At 38.2% G+C, this 23,093-nt stretch overlaps 1 protein-coding gene across 1 annotated transcript in view; it reads left to right on the top strand.

Annotated features, from left to right (window-relative positions):
- The window catches only part of cers6 (ceramide synthase 6), a 93,773-nt gene that overhangs the window by 32,252 nt on the left and 38,428 nt on the right, over positions 1 to 23,093 (top strand). The window lies entirely within an intron of this gene.

The following is a 23,093-nucleotide window of genomic DNA, read 5'->3' as shown; positions in this document are numbered from 1 at the left end:
ACTTTTAATAGAACAACCTCCTTCCCTCAGTTAGAGCATTGAAGATGGGTCGAGGCTGGGTCTTCCAACATGACAATGACCTGAAGCACACAGCCAGGATAACCAAGGAGTGGCTCTGTAAGAAGCATATCAAGGTTCTGGCGTGGCCTAGCTCAGTCTCCAGACCTAAACCCAATAGAGAATCTTTGGAGGGAGCTCAAACTCCGTGTTTCTCAGCGACAGGCCAGAAACCTGACTGATCTAGAGATGATCTGTGTGGAGGAGTGGGCCAAAATCCTGGTGAAAAACTACAGGAAACGTTTGACCTCTGTAATTGCAAACAAAGGCTACTGTACCAAATATTAACATTGATTTTATCAGGTGTTCAAATACTTATTTGCAGCTGTATCATACAAATAAATAGTTAAAAAATCATACATTGTGATTTCTGGATTTTTTTTTTAAGATTATGTCTCTCACAGTGAACATGCACTTACAATGACAATTTCAGACCCCTCCATTATTTCTAATTGGGAGAATTTGCAAAATACCAGAGTGTTCAAATACTTATTTTCCTCACTGTATATATGGGATATATATGGGATATTTTTCTTTGAAATAATGTGCTGTGATGAATCGTTAATAGGACCAGTATTAAGTGAAATTCTCTAAGATTTTAAAATGTTTTTGAAAAAAAGACTCTTTTGTTCATCGAGGCTGCATTCTTTAAATCAGAAGTACAGTAAAAACAGTACAATTGTGAAATAATATTAGAATGTAAAATAACTTTTTTCTATGTGAATATATTTTAAAATGTAATTTGTGATCAAATCTGAATTTTTAGCATCATTACTCCAGTCTTCAGTGTCACATGATCCTTCAGAAATCATTCAAATATGATGAGTTACTGCTCAAGAAACATTTATTATTATTATTATTATCATCAGTGTTGAGAAACAGTTGTGCTAACAGTGAAACAGTGATACTTTTTCCAGGATTCTAGAAAGTTCAAAAGAGCAGCATTTATTTGAAATACAAATCTTTTATAACATTATAAATGTCTTTACTGTCACTTTTGATCAAATTAGTGCATCCTTGCTGAATAAAAGTATCAAATTCTTTAAAAAAGAAATGTTATTCTGACCCCAAACTTTTGAACGATATTGTGAACATGGTGAGTTTTGATTTCCCTCTAACCTGAGGTGTTTGTTCCAGTTTTTTGTTGGTCGGTTTTGTCTCTGTGAAGTTCCTGCTGAACTCATTTGGTTGGTGTTGGTCCCTTGAGGAAGTATGTCTGAAATCGATAGGTCTCACCTGTGAGTGTAATTGTGTACCAGTGTCGGCTAGTTAGGCAGCATGAGGGCTAGTAGGTCACAGTCTATTCCTGTTTCTCTTTCTGTACCATCTTGTCGCCTGTCTTAGCTCGTCCTGTCCACGTGTCCTCTACTGCTTCATCAGTCTACAGTATTTCTTCCTCCTTCCCACATTTTCCCATAGCTCAGATGTGATTTCAAATGCATATTTTATCAGAAATAACTAACATGGTGCATCATGTCACTGCTTATTTGCATAAAGTCAACCTCTGCTAAACTCAGCAGCGCTCGCCGTTGCTCATGTCAGCAACTTAATGTCTTACAATTGCTTTGGTGACACAAAACGCTGGACGCGTGAACGCTCTCTCCTCTTTGTTCACCGTTTGTAGCCTCAGCCGTGGATTCATCAAGGACACTAATGTTCTGGCAGTTTCTCTCAGATCTACAGTCGGGTCTGAAAAGCCCCAGAAGTAATAGCGGCCATCTAATCAGTGCTAAAGCACGACACTGTGCCATTTCTTTCAGAGGCAATTAAGCCAAAGTCTTCAAAGATCACAGAACGCGCTCACTTTTGAGTGTACCCTAATGAGAACTATGAAATGATGAGAATAATAAAACTACTCTGATTCTTGCTAAAGGCACTGTTGGAGAGCATGCTTTGTGGTCCTTGAAAACGTACTGAAATCCAATTGTGATTTTTCCTGATAAACATTTCAGGATTTTATATATATTTTATTTTATAAAAATAAAAAAAAACGCCAGGTTTGCTGTGCTTGTTTTAAGGGCTGCACAATATGGCAACAAAAGTGATTATACAGGTGTGGTCAGAATTATTGGCACCCCTGGTAAAAATGATCAAAGATGGCTGTAAAAATAAATCTGCATTGTTTATCCTTTTGATCTTCCATTCGAAATGAACGCAAAAATTAACCTTTCATTGAAGTAAAATAATTGTAAGTGGGGGAAAAACACATTATGAAATAAATGCTTTTCTCCAAAACACGTAATAATAAAAAAATATTTTTTATTATTATCAATAATAATACAAATTTAGTATTTAAGACATTTTTATTTTACAATACACTATAAAAATGCAATAATAAAAATAATGTTTGTCTTAATTTCTCCATTTCCAAATGTTAAACCATTATTTTATTTTCATTCTTTATTTTATTTTATTTTTGTGAAAGACCACAGGGAGACCATAAAGTGTGAGTTTGCCATTTTTTAACCGCCTTTGTATTACAATGTCAGTAGTATATATAAATTAACTATGTTTATTTGTTCTCTGTGACCCAAAAAATAAATGTTTATTGGTCAGCAAAACTCCGCCGGGTGACGCAAAACCATAGACTGTAAAAAAAAAAAGTTGTGACCGTGACGTCACACGTGGGTTTCTGAAGAGCATTTTTGAAGCCTAAAGTCGGCCGTTGACGTCTTGGCAGCGCGTCACCGCATGTCACTCCTGGGTAACAGAAAATGGCAGAAAGAGGCGGGACGTGGGCGGAGCTAAGTTGACGTGATGACTAAAGCCGGGTGCACACTGCGATTTATAATAGTCCTTTATGATTGCTCCTTGTCAGACTGTATAAACATCCCCGCTGTAAGCCATGTCACACTGTAAGATCTAAGTTGTCATTAATGTCAGACTGTACGATAGTCATAGGCGCGTTAAAATGGACGCACAGAAGAAAACTTGTCCGGAGTTTTATATCATCAATCAATGACGTGTACGGTGACAGTGAGGTGTATTACACGCGGGACTGAAATGGTGGCTACAAAGATATCTCTAGCGCTCATTTTGGTCATGGTTTGTCATGAAAAATGAAGACAATTTGACGGTCGTCCTAGGAGAAGTCACACTGCAGGAATTTTGTCAGAGGTCAAATTTGATCGCAACGGTCATTAATCGGCTGCCGGTTAACATGTCAAATTAACGATCAAATACTTAAGATTTTAGCCTTTCAGATTTTATCAGAGGAATCTTTTAGGATTTGCTAAATTTGTCTCGGCCAAATCGTGGCCAAAATCGCACTGTGTGCACCCGGCTTAACAGACAGCAGACAAACGGCAATCCACCTGTTACTCAAAGTGGCCATTCCCTTAATTATGCAGAACTTTAAGGCTTTATATAATGTGAAATAAAATATATAAATAAGATATATAAAGTTATAAAAAAATGCACCCCCTCACAGTTGTCATGAAGGGCAAAATTAGCCATATAGACCAAAACCACAATTTGTACCAGACTGTAAACATGTTATTTTCTTCTGTAAAGTTGGGCATTTTAACATGGGACTCAATGAGATTCTGCTCCCTTCTGAAGCCTGTCTCTTGTGGCCAGCCGATGAATTACACTTTAAGTCACTTCCGTTTTGGCTTCAAGAGAAACTGGGGGAGGTTGCTGCTCGCGCAAAACGCATCATCCGGCAGACTTTTGACTGCTCCAGGTCTTTTGTGAAAAGTACAGATTGTGCTTCCACGTTTTTGTATCATTATAGTAAAAAATGGAACACTATTGCGAAAGTCTTCTTACCTGTACGTGATGGCGTTTTGCTTCGGAGGCTTGGGCAGAAGGTGCTCCCTGTTCCTCTTCTTCCAAATTAATTGACGGAATGGCAGTTTCTTTCCATTTTTCCCCTCCATTTGGCCTAAAACAATGGCTGCGTCTGAAAACTTAGGCAGCCGACTTGTTGCCACGAAGGTACCTCACAAAACTGATTTCGGGGAGACTTCTGAGGCAGCGTAGCGGTTTAATGATCTACAGTAAAATAGAGAGAGCTTTGGTGAGAACTAAGCAAATATTGAATTACTACAAATTACTTCAAAAGTGGAATACGTTGGTCAGAAACGTACATTTACACAAACTGACCAACAAACGCAACTTTCAGATGCCATCTTTATTTTTTAGCTCAACTGTTAAAGAAAGGAAAGCATAGGGTTGTGGGATATCAAAGGCAGCTGCCTTCAAAAATCGAACAGATGAAGGTCTCTCAGGAGACAGGAAGTAAAGTTAACTTTGGATTTGGACGTGCCTTGTTATCTTCCTACCTTGAAATGTGTCCTCCAAAAGCAGCACTTTTCAGTTTTCGGACTGAAATGTGGTTGTTGTCATCCAGTTTGAAATGGTGACTACAAACACTAAGGTTTTTTCCATAAATGTTCTGTAGCGGTGTTCTCTCCATATTTATGATTTTTTGCTGCCTTTAGCCACTGCCTAAATGTTCTGAATCCTTCACTGGAAACCGAAATGATTTCTGCCTTTGTGTGCTATTGGCATTACATTCAGATCTGTTTGTGTGCTGCTGCTGACCCAAAGGAAGCAGTTATCATTCATGTATGAAACGGCTTCACAAACAGTCTTTTTTTAACCACACAGTATCATTATTTCTGTGTTACAGATATTCATATCATCACAGAAGTACTTGATAAAAGGGACCCACTTTATATTAGGTGGCCTTAACTACTATGTACTAACATTTTAATTAATCATTTGATACAATGCACTTAATTGTGTACATACATGTTTTTACATTGTACTTACATTTAAAAAAAATACCTGCATGTAATTACATCTGTAATTAATTTCTGTAGTTACATTTGTAATTACACAGTTGACACTTCCCTTACACCTAACCCTACCCTTAAACTTACACAAACCACCACACCTGTCCCTAACCCTACCCGTATCCCACCTCAATATCAGCAAAAGTGTTTTGCAATACAATTTGAACACAGTAGGTACATTGTACTTATTTTTTGATGTAAGTTCATAGTAGTTAAGGCCACCTAATATAAAGTGGGGCAGATAAAAGTATAGTTTGGATATAAAAACTGATTTCTATAGTAGCGAATAGCAATCAAAATCATTTTTTGAAAGTGACTTGATGTGTCAAAAAACGATTGTATCATTACATCGTTACACCTGTAGGTGGCGACAAGTGACTGTTAAAAATATATTTGTCATTGAATCATTCATTCAAGAGATTTGTTCAAAAACACTCATTCATCCAGTTATGAATCAAGTGAAGTGAACTATTAATGAGCGAGTCATTGAATCATTCATTCAAACCCATTTATCATCCTAGGTGTAACTGACATTCTTCTTTCAGACGAATAAAATATTATAGTTATATTTTAAAAGGTCCTGGCTCTTCCAAGCTTAATAATGGCAGTGAAGGGTTGTGTCATTTTTGAAGTTCATAAAAGTGCATCTATCCATCATATAACTGCTCCACACGGCTCCGGGGGGTTAATAAAGGCCATCTGAAGCGAAGTGGCGCATTCGTGTAAGAAAAATATCCATATTTAAAACTTTATAGACTAAAATAGCTAGCTTTCGGCGATCAGCGGTACGCAAATCAACTTTACGGCGAAAGAATAACCCTCTGACGCGATGACAGGAGCATCACAAGCTTTGACGTCTCTTGCGGATAGTGCTGGGCAACAAACTCAAGCCCCTCTTCTCTTATATCTAAATCCTCCGCCATTTCTCTTTAAAAGTTCTCGTTTTAGACTCCAATTCATGACCGGTGTTTTGTTTTGCTCTATCCTCTTCACTTCTGCGTTTGTCAATACGCATGCGTCAAGGGTTCAAGGGTCAGGGGTTACTCTTTTAGCGCAAGTCGACTTGCGTACCGCTGACCGCTGACCTGAATTAACCCTTTAACTCCCGCTAAACATTTACTCTTTGTATTCTTGCACCCGGGAACAATACAAGTCAAACATCATTGTAACTAAAAGTTTGCTAAGAAGTATTTCCAACTCAAGCAAGGCAGTATTTGACTCTGGTCAAGCCTATCCAATAGGGGCAGACTGGAAGTGGCCTTGGCAAGGCAACATGCCCAGTGCATTATGGGTGTTGAAGTTTTCCTAGAGAAGACAGCAGCCTTGTTGCCTTTCTACCACATAGGCAGCCGAGTTTTATCTAAAGCCCATTTTGCCAGTGGTGAATTACCCCTTTAAAGATTCTCTTTTATTGACAACACCCGGTTTATAAACGCTTCTCATTACAGGTTCTGAAAGATGGTTGGCAGCACACGTTGTGTTCCCAAATACATGTTGAAGCGACACAAACTCAGAGTAGCCGCAGAGACACTAAAAACACCGGATCATGAGAAAATATATCTATTTAATGAAATAACAGCCTTTAAGATTTGATAATTGTGACCTTATGTACATATTCGAGTGGCATCCAGTTATCATCGAAGAAATAAAAAGCCTATTGATTGTGCCTGATCTTGTGGTTCATGCATCACACGGAAAGGTCAAGGTCATTGCATTGTATCTCAAACCAACCACAGCACCATATCTGTGCAGCTGTGTATACTTCATACTGTATTTTGGCCAATCTAGTAGGTCATCGGTGTGTTTTGTGCATACAGAAGGCTCTCTCACTATGCACAATATGCATACTATATCCTGCACAAATAGTATGGTTGTGTTCTAGTGTGAACATTACCTAATTCTGTCAGTGGAGTATTATTTTTGTGGCTTAGATTTTTAACTAATTGGCATTTTCCCACCAGAAGTTCAATTGTATTTATCCTCTATTTTTGGCATAAGGAAGTCTTGAGAAGCCGTGTAACCCCGACAACGCGTTTTTGATCATCTTTCTCACTTTGCGAGGAAAGAATCACAGCTCATAGAAAGCTCAGTGGAAAGAGTGGATTATTTCACACCCACAGAGAATAAAGAATATTTTTAGTCTCCATAGAAACACTGAATGACTTGAATGTTTACATCGATTGTGTGGTCAGATTTATGCATTTTCAGTTCAGTATTTAGTATAAAACTACCAGATGCTTCACAAAATATTTTGACGTGTTTATTGCATAATGCCATATACAGTATATCCCACTGTTTTATGCATATGGTTGTTTGTTCATTACAGTTTTTCTAAAATTAGATCCTCTTCCTAAAAGAACAAGAAATATCGCAATATATGGTATAGTAACCCCTGTATCGTGATGATTTTTTGGTTTCAAACTGTAATTTGGTTTGAATGAATGATTAAATGACGCTCATAAATATGACTTTGTTTCATTTGCTGCGTCTCAATTCACCTACTTATACCATGCCCAAAAAGTATGTACTCTTTTTGTGACGAAAAAGTGCATACTTTTGAGTGTGTAGCAAAAGAGTAGACAAGCTTCGGGACATACTATCACGTCATAAAATAGTGCTTTGCTCTGTGTCGCATCTTGACAGGCATCTTCTCACTGGCCTGTCTTGTCACAGTTCAAATCCTCCACATTTAATTTCCTACCGTATCAGAGAGAAATGCAGTAGTGTTTTGATCTGCGGAGACTCTCCTCTTAATTCATTATGATGCATGTAAAAGTTAATGGCCAAGCAGATCTTTATAAAAGTCCACATTGTTATTGCAGATGAAATATCACACGGATAACATTAAATAGATATTTTTTTATCAGGTTAAACTTTGATTATTAGTCACTCAGACCTTTATCTAAACCTTTCACTGCCGGCCGTGCATATCCGCCATTTTTTGTAGTTTTTTTTTAACACTTTTTACCCGTGTTTGTAGTTCTGAACCGAATCCTCCACCAAAGCGATATGGGTTGTAATGTGCACCGATCCACACTTCGAAAATCTACTGGAAACAGTAGACCATCCGGGGACTTTTGACATAGTCTTCTCAACATACTATGCTTTGGGACACACTTATTCTAATCTCACATACTATTTATGGATAGTATAGACATTGGGATGAAGGGATTAGCTACTGGATCAATGGCCGTTTTTGAACGAATCTCTCGAATGAATGATTCAATGACAAATAAGTTAAGTAACTTGTCGCCCCCTACTGGTGTAACGATGTAATTGTTATTTGAAGTGCCAAGTTGGATTTTCTCATTTTGATCGCTTCTGTAGACATCAGTGTTTATATCTGAAGTACAGGCTAAACCCTTTATCCCAGTACTTCTGTGATAATAGGAATATTTGTAACACAGAAATAACAACACTGTGTGGTTGAAAAGACATGAATGGGGTGGGATCTTACTCACAGAATGTAAGACAGACGGCCGCATGGACATTCATAACAGAGCGGTGCGGAGCAAAGCGAGTGTTCTCAATGAATTCCTATGAAAGTTAAGCTTCCATAGGCATGAACTGAAAACGTGCCAGACTGGACACGCACCGTGAATGACTGAGGCCATGAATTAATGACAATGCGGCCGTGAATGAATGCCGGTCGGCCGTGCTCATTTTAGTTTTGGTTTAAAATTATCGCCAATACGGGGGCGGGTTGCTTGAATTGTGGGTTCATGAAAACACAACAACAAAACGGTACAATGACAAACTCACTTAAATAGGCGCTTTTACATTTCGCTTTGAAACCAAATCTTCCGTGATCATCTTGTCTGGCTCCTCACTCTCTGATGAATGAAATCTGACTCTGTCCTGCTGTGTTTGTGCTGCGACTCTCGTTCGGCTCGTGCTGTATTGAGCAGACACGTTCAGTTTTTAATTGTAGTGTCTGTTCTCTAGCTGAACTAAATGATTTTATTACTATAAAAATCAAAACAACAGTGGGGTGGTGCCGCGGTGGGCAAGTGATGTATCCGGTAGGCGTGGCTTGGGAGTGGCCTCATAGGACAGAGAAGCAAGTGCATTCTGGGAGTTGATGTCTTTCATCCAAATGAGCCAAAAATAAATTTTCTGGCTTTTCTTAGTCTAGAATAGCCTGGATGTCAGCCGAACTTAGCCCCGCCCACAACATGTGAGGTCGGGCAGTTCGGTCTGGACTTGATCCGTTGTGGAGCAACTATGCCCGAACAGAAGCTGTTCGGACCAATCAAATTGTCAGGGCGGGCTTTATACGATGATGGACAGGAAAAAATTGCGTTTTGGGGGTAAAATGTGTGGGGTTTTTTGGCAGGGTTGCCTGCTAAAATTCGCATTCCTGGGTCTAAATATCACATAATTAGGGTTGCTTCAACCCGCGGGAAAAATGTGACAACTAACGTTATGCGTCGCTCCATTGCTCTGATTGGTTGTAGGTCTATCCAATTGAGGTCTTTCCTGGTTTGGTTGAAACACCCCCCATAATCACAGCCCAACGGAGCAGTATAAGACTCATATTCTGACTAGAATTGAGTATGACAACGTCAGGCTAAGTCTAGAAGGCACCAACTTCTAAAATAATTTCACATTTCTACTATAGTAGAAATTACCTAAAAAGAAGTACCCCTTTAACAATCAATCGTGCAGCTCTACTATATTACAGAACGCAACCATAGATTGTAAAAAATATGGACAACACACCTTCACTGTCTCTTCCATTGTAGAAAAGATGTCAATGTCCCAATATGGCGCTGACATCTTGGAGCCCGGTTCTGCGCAGTAGTGAGCATGAAGTGCCACACACTCCTGCAGAATCAGTTAGCACAGTTTACTGCAGAACAACTCATGTTGGTGTGAAATAAACAGTTATGGAAATGTAGAAATTAAAGTTAAAGCTCCAATCTCATACTGAAAATTAGTCTGTTGATGCTTGTGACTACTTCGCTTAGAAAAGCTGTCAATCTTGACGTCACACCCCCGTTTTTATAGCATCGAACAACTAACTAAATCCAAACTTATTTAAAAAAAACAAACACTTGAACTTACATCAGCATAATAAAAAATTACCTAAAATGACACAAAAATATTAATTTGAAGTGTAATTGTATTGTTTTGTTTGTCTCACATCCCATTCGATTACATGGAGAGGACGGGGTTTATGAGCTATACTGGATCCAGCCACCTGGGGGGCGATCGCAACGTTTTGGCTTCACTTTTCAGGACTTGTGTGGCACACTTGAATGCAACAGATTGGTTACAGAAGTATAAATCCCTTTTGTTTAATTTTCTCCTTTGAACAATAGATTTTTTTAACAACTTAAAAAAAGTTATATATATATATATATATATATATGTGTGTGTGTGTGTGTGTGTGTGTGTGTGTGTCATGTATTTTATTAAATTGTTTTATATATTTGATTATATAAATGATAAAATAATGTATTGTAAAAGTAAATGTTATGTAATTTTATGCGTAATAGTACGTAATAGTTTTATCATCGTACGTCATTCTCTATGCTTTATGGGATTGTAGTTTTAAAAAAAAATTCGATTTAAACCTAAATTTAGATTTTCTTTAAAATCAGTGAATCCGTTTAGAATTTACCGAATTCTTTCATGTGAAGAAATTCAATAGGGATTTTCTCCCTCTTTTTCTATCCACCCCATCCATGTTTAACTAACCTGTTGCCGGGCAACTGTGTTGACCTCTAATTAGGTAAATTACTCCTGTTTTTTTTTTACTATTGATCAAAAATAAGGCTCACAATTGTAGGTGTGTTAATTAATGTCAAACAGAAAAAAATGCCCTTTCATTTCAATACACTTCAATTGATTATTTTCCCCTTTAAAAAAAGCCCTCACTGTGCTTCATTAGCCAAACAATATCTTTCTTTCTCCCAGCCATTGATTATGAAGAAGCCAACCATGAACGCTTTAATGGGAGATGCAGTTTGAAGTTACTGAGTAGTGGGTAGACAAGAGCTGGTGTTTCTGTGCTCCATGGTCCATTGCCGTCCTAAGAAATGGCCTCAGAGGCCTGTCAGGCAGCATCACTGATCAACTACAGCGTCTGAGAGCAGAGCATCTCGCTCTGTGAGGGAGAATAGGTGTATCTGCTCCTCCTGAAAGGTCTTTCAAGGTCAGTCTTCAGCTGAAGCCCACAGGCTCTGGTTTGCTTTCTGGTGCTTTCAAGTACAACAGCTGAAAGGAAGACGTCCAAAGCTTCTCAAATAAGGACCTGAGAAACACATTGGAAAATGCATTACTTTCTTCCAGTTAGGACTGAGTTATTATTGATTATTTCAGCCTTTTGAAGCAGGATTTCAACCAAACAATACTAGTACTGTAGACTCAAAAATTGTAATGCAAGAAAAAAAAATACAGTGAAAACCATAGTTAATAATAATCAAGACTTGTTATTAAATGTACCAATAAATAGCCATAAATGTCAATATTTACCTAGATTTAAATATTTATAGCACTTTTTACCAATTGTATTATGTATATATATATATATATATATATATATATATATATATATATCTTTTTTTTTTTTTTTTAATTAACACAGTGTAAAAAATGTTTGTGATGCAAATGAGTCATTGAATCAACTTTATTGATTCAATAAAAATGGATAGGATTCACAGAAATTATTTTTACCAACTTTATTTTTTTTTAATAGCTGTAATTGCAAAAAACAATTCTTAATATTTAATAATAATTTTATAACATTTTATTATTTGGTTTTTTATTTTGCATATATTTGCCCAGCCTACTTTCCAGATGATTATGAATAGCATTTGGTTTTACATTTGTACATTTCATAGCACATTACTTCTGAGCAGAGTTTCAATACTTTCAACATAAAACAGCTTTTTTATTGTCTACGTTTTGTCTACTATTTACTATTAGTAGTCCAGTCAAAGCTACACTCCTCTGCAAAAAAGAATTACAAAAAGCCCAAAATAGCTCAACCCTAAGCTTTAATTTGTTTTAACCACAAGTTATTGGTCTGGAAATTAGAAAATGTAAGCAAATACACAGCAAAAACATCAAAGACAGAATGAAGTTGTTTGCAGAATATGGTAAGTTGTGTGTGGAGTAATGAATCACAATGAGACATGAGTTGCATGTTGATGCTCCAGAGTGAGGTCTTCAAAAATCTGCTGGGAAATATAATAATAAATGCATCTCTAGCACAGTGAAGCATGGAGGAATAGACTGTGTCATTGTGTGGGGAGCCTTTTTAGCTGCTGGTATTGGTGAGCTACTTCACTGCGAAAACTCATTTAATGCTTTGGAGTACAGGAGAATATTGCAGCATGGCTTGCTTCCCACAGTTAAAAAGTTGCTATCTAAAGATGAATGTTCAGATGTTATTGTTCAATAAGACAATGCTCCTGCCCAAATGGCAAAGACAACCAAGAAGTGGCTTTAAAAAAAGTCCGTCTGGCTCATGTTTTGGCCTGGTCGGAGATGAGATTTCAACCTATAGTGAATATTTGATTTACTACTCATGAACTGTTTGAAGCCATTAACATTAAGTGGAAAAACACTGACTCTTCTTCCTGTAAGAAGCTGTCTGCAAGTCTACCACATGGATTAAACATTTAAAGTGCCCCTATTATGGTTTTTCAAATATTCCCTTTTATCCAGTGTGTAATAAAGCTGTCTGTGAATGTAAACGTCCTGCAAAGTTGTAAAGTCGAAAGTGCAAAATAATAAATGTATTATCTCCTAAAAGAAAGAATCGACTCTGACTCAGCCCTCGAACAACTTGACGCACACAAACACGTTACTTTACTGACGACTGCTTCTTAAAGGTGCACTATGTAACTTTTCCATCCGCTAGAGGTCGCCTATTCAAAACAAAAGCGTACTTTGATGATGGACAACGTTACTGTAGTGTGAAGAAGAAGCAGGAGCGAGTGTTGTGGAGCTGAGCTAGGCTCAGCGATTGTTAATAAGATGAACGCAGCACACGCCTCGCGAGCAGCGGGACTTTTATTATGCCATAGTCGCCATTTCCGCTTTTCTGGTCATGAGTATGAGGTAACGAAGCTCTGTTCATCATATTAAATACATCTGAGTGTGTTGAAAATGATGTTATGGCGTTACTCTGTGTGTTCGCTCGGCGGCTGCTATGACACTTGTTATGACACTATGTTCACACTGCAGTGAGAGTAAAGCGTTTCTGCAAAATAAAACCGGAAATTGAGGGTAATGCAGACATGACGCAATCGACAGGCGACTCCCTCACACGTCCCAGTTCCTTGGTTAAAATTCACGATTTACAAATAGTTGGAAACATTTGGATATTGTAAGTACTCAACTGAACAAAATATATAACACTGGCCTAGTGGTTTTTGGATATTTTACTGAAAATGTTTTACATAGTGCAGCTTTAAATCTCAGAGTTCAATGCGGGATTCGCAAAACGCTTGCTCGTGAAAGATGGGTCAGTACTCCGTTTATTTGGACCAGCTGCTCCTCAGAATCTGCAAGTATGGCTAATTATTGATGTATTTAATTCCAACCGGGTGTTCAAAATATGTAGTTTTGCATTTGATATTGTGTAGGTTTCCGGCTAACTTATGTTATTACTGAAATACTACTGCTAATCATCTGTGGGCCACTATTACCTAAAACTCTATTAATGCAGATTTCTGTCGTTCTTACTACTTTGAGTAAAGATAAGGGATGGAGCAAGATTTGTTTTGCTAACTTAAATGTGTCATCAGTCATTCACGTTAGTGCATGGCTAACGTATGCACTGTTATTGATACATTTCTGTAATAAATGAGAAATACACATATGGGTTTGTTGATGGACGTACTCTTGTTAATGCTGATGGTGAGGAATTACAGCTGCAACATCTCATAATGTACATCAAAATGAGTGGCGTATCACTGAGAAACGTCTTGCTCAAGTCGTCCTCGCAATAGAGGTTCGGGTTGAATAACTAGTTCTTCCAATGTTTCATCATCGGACTCGTGCTCGGAGTGATATGGTAAGATCGACATCATCGTTACTGTGTTTACAGTATGTAAAATCGCTGAGGATGCCTCCGGAGCTGAAGTTCAGTTATGATAATGGGGGACAAGCGGTAGACCAATCGGAACAGACTGGGCAATCTGGCCAATCAGAGCAGAGTAGGCTAACGGAAAGGAGGGATTTAGAGAGACTGGTTAATCTTTCGAGTCGTTTAATAATCATTGAACAATGTGGTGATGTGCAATGTATATTATGAGAAAATTAAAGTGTTTTTGGACCTTTGATGAATGTAAACCTGTTGTAGGAGACCTTTGAAACAAAATTAGGAAACTTTAAAATACCATAATAGAAAGCAAAGGGGAAGGCTATTCCATGCCAAGTTACTTTATCTACGGTATTTGTGCAATTCTTGCCTAATTTCTCTGACCAGTGATTTGTGATTAAAATGGTTAAGACCATTAAAAGACCACTAAACCATTTTTGGCTTGACCCATTTTTTATTTATTTTTTCGCCGAGTGTACAGATTATTTCACAGACTCAAAAAAAACAAATCAGTACACATTTGTTAGTCCCTGCCCATCACAGATTTGATTAGTTCTCCCTCACGAGCGCTCATAATGTCAACTAGCTGTTTTTTATACATGAAAGACTGATAAAAACCGGTGCATCCTGACTCATGGAAGTGGAATCTAATCATAGCTTGCAATTTTTCACTGGCACTTTCCAGTTTTGTGTGTGCTATGCGTCAGACAGTCAGTGAATGTTACTGTGGGTGGTCTCCGTGTCCGTCTGTAGTGAAGCTCAGCCTTAAAGGATGGAACGGCAATTGATGTTGTTTTCATCTCTCATGCAGAGCGACAGGGAGTTCTGTCTGTGTGAATATCAAAGCAGTAATTAATGCTGTATATCACATGGTAAACCCCAGAGGGCTGTGCAACCGCAGTCATTTGGCCTAAGGGAACGCGCCGTGTCTGTGGTAGGTGTTTGTTTGGCGGTGAGACTCTATTTCTCATTTCTTTGTCGGCTTTGATCTCGGAGGTATCGGTTGGCGCAGACGTCTGCTCTTGGAAACTGACCACAGACAGAGATCTATAACCACAGGGGCAAGTTAAAAAGGGCACGCTAGCTTAACTCACCTGGTATTCCCCTGCTCTCACTGACTCCAATAGAGCGCTGCAGTGATGACGTATTTCTGTAGGACAACCCAGAGATTAGCATAGACAAAAAATCCAATAGGATTTTTTCCATTGGCTGTTGAATTATTGCACAAAATAATCTAAAAATCTCATAATTTGGCTCATGAAGTTTTGAAGTCATGAACTTCTATGAATTTTGAAGACTAAATACAAATCACTTAGCCTGACGTCGTCATACTCAATTCTAGTCAGAATATGAGTCTGATACTGCTGTGATTATGGGGCGTGTTTCAACCGAACCAGGAAAGACGCTCAATTGGATAGAGCGACGCCTAGTTGTCAGAACTCAACTGCACGCACGCTGGAAGAAGTAGAAGAATAAGATGAGTGTAAACGATCTTTGCCGGTGTTGTAAAAAAGAATTAAAGGATACACAGAGTACTTACCAACACGATCTTCATTTTTGAGAGAAATAGTAAAGGTGAATGCAAGTTCTCCGTTCTCCGTTTAGGATTAGAACAAATTCAACCCAAGCGCTCTTTGGTGACGTGGATGCTTACGTTACTGTTGATCATCTGTCCATCATCGTATAAAGCCCGCCCTGACAATTGCATTGGTACAAACAGCTCCTGTTTAAGCATAGTTGCTCCACAACGGATCAAGTCCAGACCGACCTGCCCGACCTCAAATGTTGTGGGTGGGGCTAAGTTCGGCTGGCATCCAGGCTACAAATCACCAGAAGTAAAATGCTAAACATAAACTATAAATGGCACCACAGATGCATGACTTCAACGTCACCATCATTAAGCTTCTGTCAACTCTTTAAAGTCTTTATTTAAAATAGCGACTAGTGAAAGGATGAATGTCCCTGAGAACCTCTATAGTCCCATTTTGCCACTTGTTTGCAACCGCCTTTTTCAAGACAAGTAAAAGCTTAAAAAAATCATGAGGGGGTTTTACTGATGTATCATATGTCTTTACATGAAAATTCACCACAGACCTTTGCTGCGTCCCAATTCGCCTACTTATAATACGACCTAAAAGTATGTACTCTTTTTGTGAAGAAAGAGAGTGTGTAGGAGAACAGTATGCAAGCTTTGGGACATACTACTTCGTCATCTTTAATGGACTCTTAGTCTAATGTCGCTTAGTTACGTGCATCCCGTCTGTTTGTACTGCCTTGTCAATCGTCACTGTAAAAATCCTCCACATCCAGTTTCATATCCTATCATATCGGAGAGAAATTTAGTAGCACGTTGATCGGCCATTCGTGGGTGTTTACTGTTAGCCCGCGCCAGGGGGTGGGCGAGTTTGTACTTTTGTTTTATAAAAAAATTCAATCTATCACAAACTATTCATCATTTGAAAGCTAAAACACTCAAGATTCATGTTCTGAACATCTTGTTTTTGCAATAAATACACCAGAGAGGAAAGGGTTAAATGAAATGCTGAAGGACCGGTCATGTAAACATGAACAAATAGGCTAAAACTCAAGGCGTTTTGAGTTAGAGTAATCAATCAGTCCATTTTCAATGAAATATAGATACTAATCCGTATTCCATGATTCTCGCCTGTACTTTGGACTCTTGCGCTCAAGTTGAGCTCACCCTCGAAAAATATGGATATTTTTCTTACACAAACGCATCTATTCGCTTCAGAAGGCCTTTATTAACACCCCAGAGCTGCGTGGAGCATGTTATTTGATGGGCAGATGCACTTTTTATGGACTTCATAAACAGAGCAACTATGAATCCAATTCTAATGCTTGGATTAACCTGGACTTTTGTAATATAACTCCGATTTTATTCGTCTGAAAGAAGAATGCCATATACACCTAGGATGACTTGAGGGTGAGTAAATTATGGGCTAATTTTCATTTTTGGGTGAACTAACCCTTTAAGAGTTTAATGCAGAGACTCTCCTCATGTGTTTGCAGTTTAAATATAATGATGCATTTAAAAGTTAATGGCCAAACGTATCATTACAAAAGTTCACAATGAAATATAATGTGGATACCATTGAATAAATATCTTTTCGTCAGGTTAAATACTGATAATTGATCACTCAAGCCCCTTAATCTAAACCTCTCTACTTAACCGTTGGACTCACATCCGTCATGTTTGTAGTTTTTTAACAATTTTGATCTGCGTTTGTAGTTCTAATCGAATCCTTGTCCAATTTGCAATGGGTTGTGGGCAATATCAGCCGTTAGAGTGAGCGTCGATCTGCACTTCGGAATTCTAACCGGAAATAGTAGACCATCCGGGTATCTTTGGAATAATTTTCAACCTACTAAGATTTGGGTTGTACTAATTCTATTTTCGAGTACTATTTAGGATGGATAGTATGTGAATTGGGAAGCAGTACATATTTTAGGCGTTCAACCAAAAACCCATTAAAAAAAAACAATTGACTTTGGCACAGTGGAACCAGAAGTGCTGCAATGCTCTGGGATTTAGTCTACAAAAATACATCATCCCTGCAAACAGGGCTTGACTACATTTTTTTGGCTAGTGGTTTTCCAAAGTTTCTAGCCACTCAGCATTTCCATTGGCCACAGTTTTGACATCGATACCATGCCATATAGATATGTTTAATATTATCTCGTAATTTGGCTGAAGGTATATTAAGCTGCTGTCACTTTAAGAGCTGACGCACGGATCTATTATACTGTTAAGCCCTATTCGGACGGGATTAGTTTAACATGGGGAGGTGGGGGTAAAGTAATTTTACCTCAGGACGTCTGTAATTTTAATGGCCAATTCGCACGGGATAAGACATCTCAGTAAAACTAGCAGAAGTGGGAGGGGTAACTCGCTTTACGTACCACAGTAAGCTCCTTGTCGTATGACGTTGCTTCCTGTTATCACGTGAGCAAACACGGCAACAAGAAAAACGTGAAACTGGAGCAGGGAGGAAACGCTGTGTTTAATCTCGGAATATTAAAAAAATCTTAAATAACATTTTTATATTATATGAATATTAAAAAAGATTCTAAAGTAATGCTAAAAGAAGTGTTGTGCCTCTAATAAGTGCTTTCAATCTTCTTTTTGGTTTAAATGGTATGCGGAAAATACTGGAGGTTTGCCACAGAGTTGTCCCACCACCTACAACGCAACCGAGTGCTGTTTGAAGCGGCTCCATGCTTGCAAAACGCGCCAAAAACTACTTTTAAACAGTAAATGACGGAATTTTACCGTACATTTTTACAGCGGGTCTATTCGAACGGGATTAGTATTACCCGAGGTCATTTTTCCGGACCTTTTTACAGAAGGTAAAAGTCTCCGTAATCTTTACTGACATTGTCCGTAATGATTACCGAGATGGCACATTCGGACGGGACTAAAATCACAGAGAACCTCTGGTAATAATTACTTTACCCCCACCTCCCCATGTTAAACTAATCCCGTCAGAATAGGGCTTTACACATGCGTTTTCTTTCTCAACTGTTTACGTTCACTTAAAACACAACTTGCTGTATTTACGTGAATACTCGCATTTTGACATTTTGTGTGTATTTGACCGTTTAAGCGCAATAAGCAGCAGAAAATAACTCAATTTAGTACTGAGAGGTGGCGTTATCTATGCGAACTTTGGGTGTGAGCGCAAAATCTGCGGGAATGAGTAAAATTATGCGCAATACGCTCAATCCCACGGCAAAATTCAAGCCCTGTAACAGCAACAATATTCATCCAGAGCAAATGAAAGGAGTGCGTGAGAGGAGGCCGGTATGTGTGTATGTAACTCTCGCTCTCCTCACTATTATACTATTTATTCACTGTAGAAATGAAATATAGGTTAATCTTCGTTAAAGCTGTACTTTTTATTTTATTTTATTAACAATAATGACACAAAGTGACGGCAGCCTAATATTCCTGCTGTTGTCTAAGAAACGAATGCACGGACTGAATATACTGACACACAACCGGTTTCCTTCTCAACTGTTCACTTATGACATAACCGAGAGAATACTTGCAGAGACGGGTAATATGACATCATTTTGTGTGTATGTGTCTGCTCAGGTGTAAGTAAGTTCGAAAGAGGAATCAATTCGGTGTCCTTCTGCGTTTAAAATCATTTGAATGTTTAAATTGGCAAGACTTTAAAACATGTGCAAATGATAAACTTTCACTTTATGATGGTTAAACTTAGCAGTTAATCAGCGAATCACATGTGTGCCGAACTGGGGGGCCTGGTCCTTACGGATCACGGATCAACTGCGATCCGTTGCACCCCTAATATTTAATTAACACACTTCTCATCATGATTGCCATCTTACCAGAGATGGAGAAAAATCCTACTCCAGTAAGCAAACGTGTCCCTGTCCCCAAACATATTAGTACTCAAAAGCACTTCCCTCCACGTTTTCTGCTGTGCATCGTTTATTTTTTCTATCACGCATATGCATCAGTTCAAATCAAGTCAAGTCGAGCTCATTCTGCTACATGTGGTGACATACAGTGGAACGAAATGTCGTGCCTCACAGGACCACGGTACTACATACAGACAGTATAAACTTATACACAACTAACCTACTGAGGGAGTCTGACTATAAATATACTAGTTAAAAATATTTACCTATGCATAAAAATATACAAATGCTAAACATTGTACTTGTGCAAAGAGAAACATTGTAAGGCAAGCAGCTGGCTGGGGAACAGTGCAAGATGATTTTTAGTGCATGAGCATGTACACAAACATTTGTAAGAGTCTTTTGTATGATTATGTACACAACAGTGTGTGTAGAAAGTGTCTAGTGCACATAGAGAGTGTTACAGGTAGTTTGTACAGGCCCACTCACCTGTGTGTAGCACTCACAGAATTGCAGTTGTGTACTACTGTACACCCAATGTGCTTTACAATCATGTCAGTTGTCTCTCCCCCATATACTTCACAATATCATCAATTAAAATTGATCATAACACAATTACACCAGTCAATACGCCAATTCGTCTTCTTAAAACTAGTACAAACCCTCCAAGGTTTAAGGTCAATTTGATTTTTCATGATATGACCCCTTTAATAAGCTTTAATGTTTGATTTGAAGGACTAGGGCTGTGCGATATTGAAGAAAAATGCAATATGCAACACCTTGTTCAAAAATGCGATATTCGAGATGCGATACGATATTGCTTTAAGTGTGTAAAATCTATTTAAATTATATTAAAACAAATATTTAAAAACTGAGAATGATACCATTTATGTGTTTCACATTCTTTCTAGGAAAAGAAAGCATCGCTACAACTTCTGAAAGTGACCAGCAGGGTTTTAGCAAAAATGTATGTGACAAATCTGACAATATAATTTTAACATCAATGTAAACAAACAAAAAAGTAATGCCAATATTTAAATACCAAAAACTCTGCTTGACTTGGTAATGTATGGTTATGTCAACCTAAAACTTAACATCAAGAACATCCAGGTAAACAAAGACACCTGAACTAGGGGTGGACGATTATTATTGTCATTTTAATTTATCTTTGTTATTAAAAATAGGAACTAAAAACTGTAGTCTTCACATGAATTAAATATACACTGATTCATAATAAAGCTACAAAGGTTATTCAGCCAAGAGCACTGAGTGAATTTCTCTTTTTCTTTTGTTGTTTGACAGACAGCGGCAGGTTTACTGTATTAGCAGGTTTACTGCAGGTTTACTGTATTAGCAGGTTTACTGCAGGTTTACTGTATTAGCAGGTTTACTGTATTAGCAGGTTTACTGCATTAGCAGGTTTACTGTATTAGCAGGTTTACTGTATTAGCAGGTTTACTGCAGGTTTACTGTATTAGCAAGTTTACTGTATTCGCAGGTTTACTGTATTATCAGGTTTACTGTATTCGCAGGTTTACTGCAGGTTTACTGTATTCGCAGGTTTACTGAATTTGCAGGTTTACTGTATTATCAGGTTTACTGTATTCGCAGGTTTACTGCAGGTTTACTGTATTAGCAGGTTTACTGTATTCGCAGGTTTACTGTATTATCAGGTTTACTGTAGGTTTACTGTATTAGCAGGTTTACTGCAGGTTTACTGTATTATCAGGTTTACTGTAGGTGTACTGTATTAGCAGGTTTACTGCAGGTTTACTGTATTAGCAGGTTTACTGCAGGTTTACTGTATTAGCAGGTTTACTGCAGGTTTACTGTATCCGCAGGTTTACTGTATTATCAGGTTTACTGTATTAGCAGGTTTACTGCATTAGCAGGTTTACTGTATTAGCAGGTTTACTGCATTCGCAGGTTTACTGTATTAGCAGGTTTACTGTATTAGCAGGTTTACTGCAGGTTTACTGTATTAGCAGGTTTACTGTATTAGCAGGTTTACTGCAGGTTTACTGTATTAGCAGGTTTACTGCAGGTTTACTGTATTAGCAGGTTTACTGCAGGTTTACTGTATTAGCAGGTTTACTGCAGGTTTACTGTATCCGCAGGTTTACTGTATTATCAGGTTTACTGTATTAGCAGGTTTACTGCATTAGCAGGTTTACTGTATTAGCAGGTTTACTGCATTCGCAGGTTTACTGTATTAGCAGGTTTACTGTATTAGCAGGTTTACTGCAGGTTTACTGTATTAGCAGGTTTACTGTATTAGCAGGTTTACTGCAGGTTTACTGTATTAGCAGGTTTACTGTATTAGCAGGTTTACTGCAGGTTTACTGTATTAGCAGGTTTACTGCAGGTTTACTGTATTAGCAGGTTTACTGCAGGTTTACTGTATTAGCAGGTTTACGGTATTAGCAGTTTTACTGCAGGTTTACTGTATTAGCAGGTTTACTGTATTAGCAGGTTTACTGCAGGTTTACTGTATTAGCAGGTTTACTGTATTAGCAGGTTTACTGCAGGTTTACTGTATTAGCAGGTTTACTGCAGGTTTACTGTATTAGCAGGTTTACGGTATTAGCAGTTTTACTGCAGGTTTACTGTATTAGCAGGTTTACTGTATTAGCAGGTTTACTGTATTAGCAGGTTTACTGTATTAGCAGGTTTACTGTATTAGTAGGTTTACTGTATTAGTAGGTTTACTGTATTAGTAGGTTTACTGTATTAGCAGGTTTACTGAATTAGCAGGCTGTCACTTTAAGACCTAATGCACGGATCCTATTGACACGCATTCGGTTTCTTTCCCCAACTGTTCACTTAAAGCATAACCGACTGTGTTCACATGAATACTCATCAATACTCATTGACATAACTGTGTGTGTATTTGACAGTTCGAGTGTGTAACAAGGCACGAAACAGAACTGAAGAGGGATCACACGCTTTCAGAGAGCGTGTGCTTGTACGCACGTTTCGGTGTGTGTGTCAGCAAGGAGTTGTTTTTCGCAAGTTATTGGGTTTAATAACTCTTTTTAACGTCAAGCAAGTCACATAAGTAACTGTCATGTGCCCAGTCTATTCTCTGCTATATGCGTGGACCTAAAACGTACACTTTTTACAATGTTGAAGTAGCCTATTAAAATCATTCAGATATTGCGTGTCGTGCCGTTGCGATATGCATATTGCGATATGTACATTTGTGATATTTCGATAATTTCAATATATTGTGCTGGTGCAGCCCTACATTTTTATATACTTTGACTTGATGTTGAATGTAAAATCTGGGTCCTGAAGCAAAACCAGTTAAAGAAGCCCTGCTCTATTTTCTCAGCATGTCATCTGCATGAGTCACCGTAAACCAGTTGTTCCACCACAACCACACACACACACGGTCCTCTCACCAGGCTTTCCAATGCTGATTCATGTAACCTTTTCCCAATCCTTTCGGAGTATTTTTCCATCCATCAACCTCTGAAAGCCTGAATACTCTAGAGGAGTGATTGTCAAACTTTTCAGGCCAAGTACCACCTTCGATTAAAAAATACTGGCGTAAGTGGCTTTTGCAAAGTATATAAAACTGTATATAAAACATTTTGATCAATTTATGCATCAACATATTAAAATCTTACTATCTGTTTGTTATGCATTAAACGATGCCTCCATTGCACTCATTGTAATGGTAATTATAGAGGGCACCTCTAAAATATGATGTTATATCAGCCCAGGTCAGCTCCTGCATGTCCTTTGTTATGGAGGATGTGTTGTCA

The sequence above is a fragment of the Gobio gobio genome (genome assembly GCF_949357685.1).
Source record: "Gobio gobio genome assembly, chromosome: 7".
Taxonomy (NCBI): Eukaryota; Metazoa; Chordata; class Actinopteri; order Cypriniformes; family Gobionidae; genus Gobio; species Gobio gobio.
The sequence above is the reverse complement of the archived record's forward strand: the minus strand, read 5'-3'. Positions and strand labels throughout refer to the sequence as shown.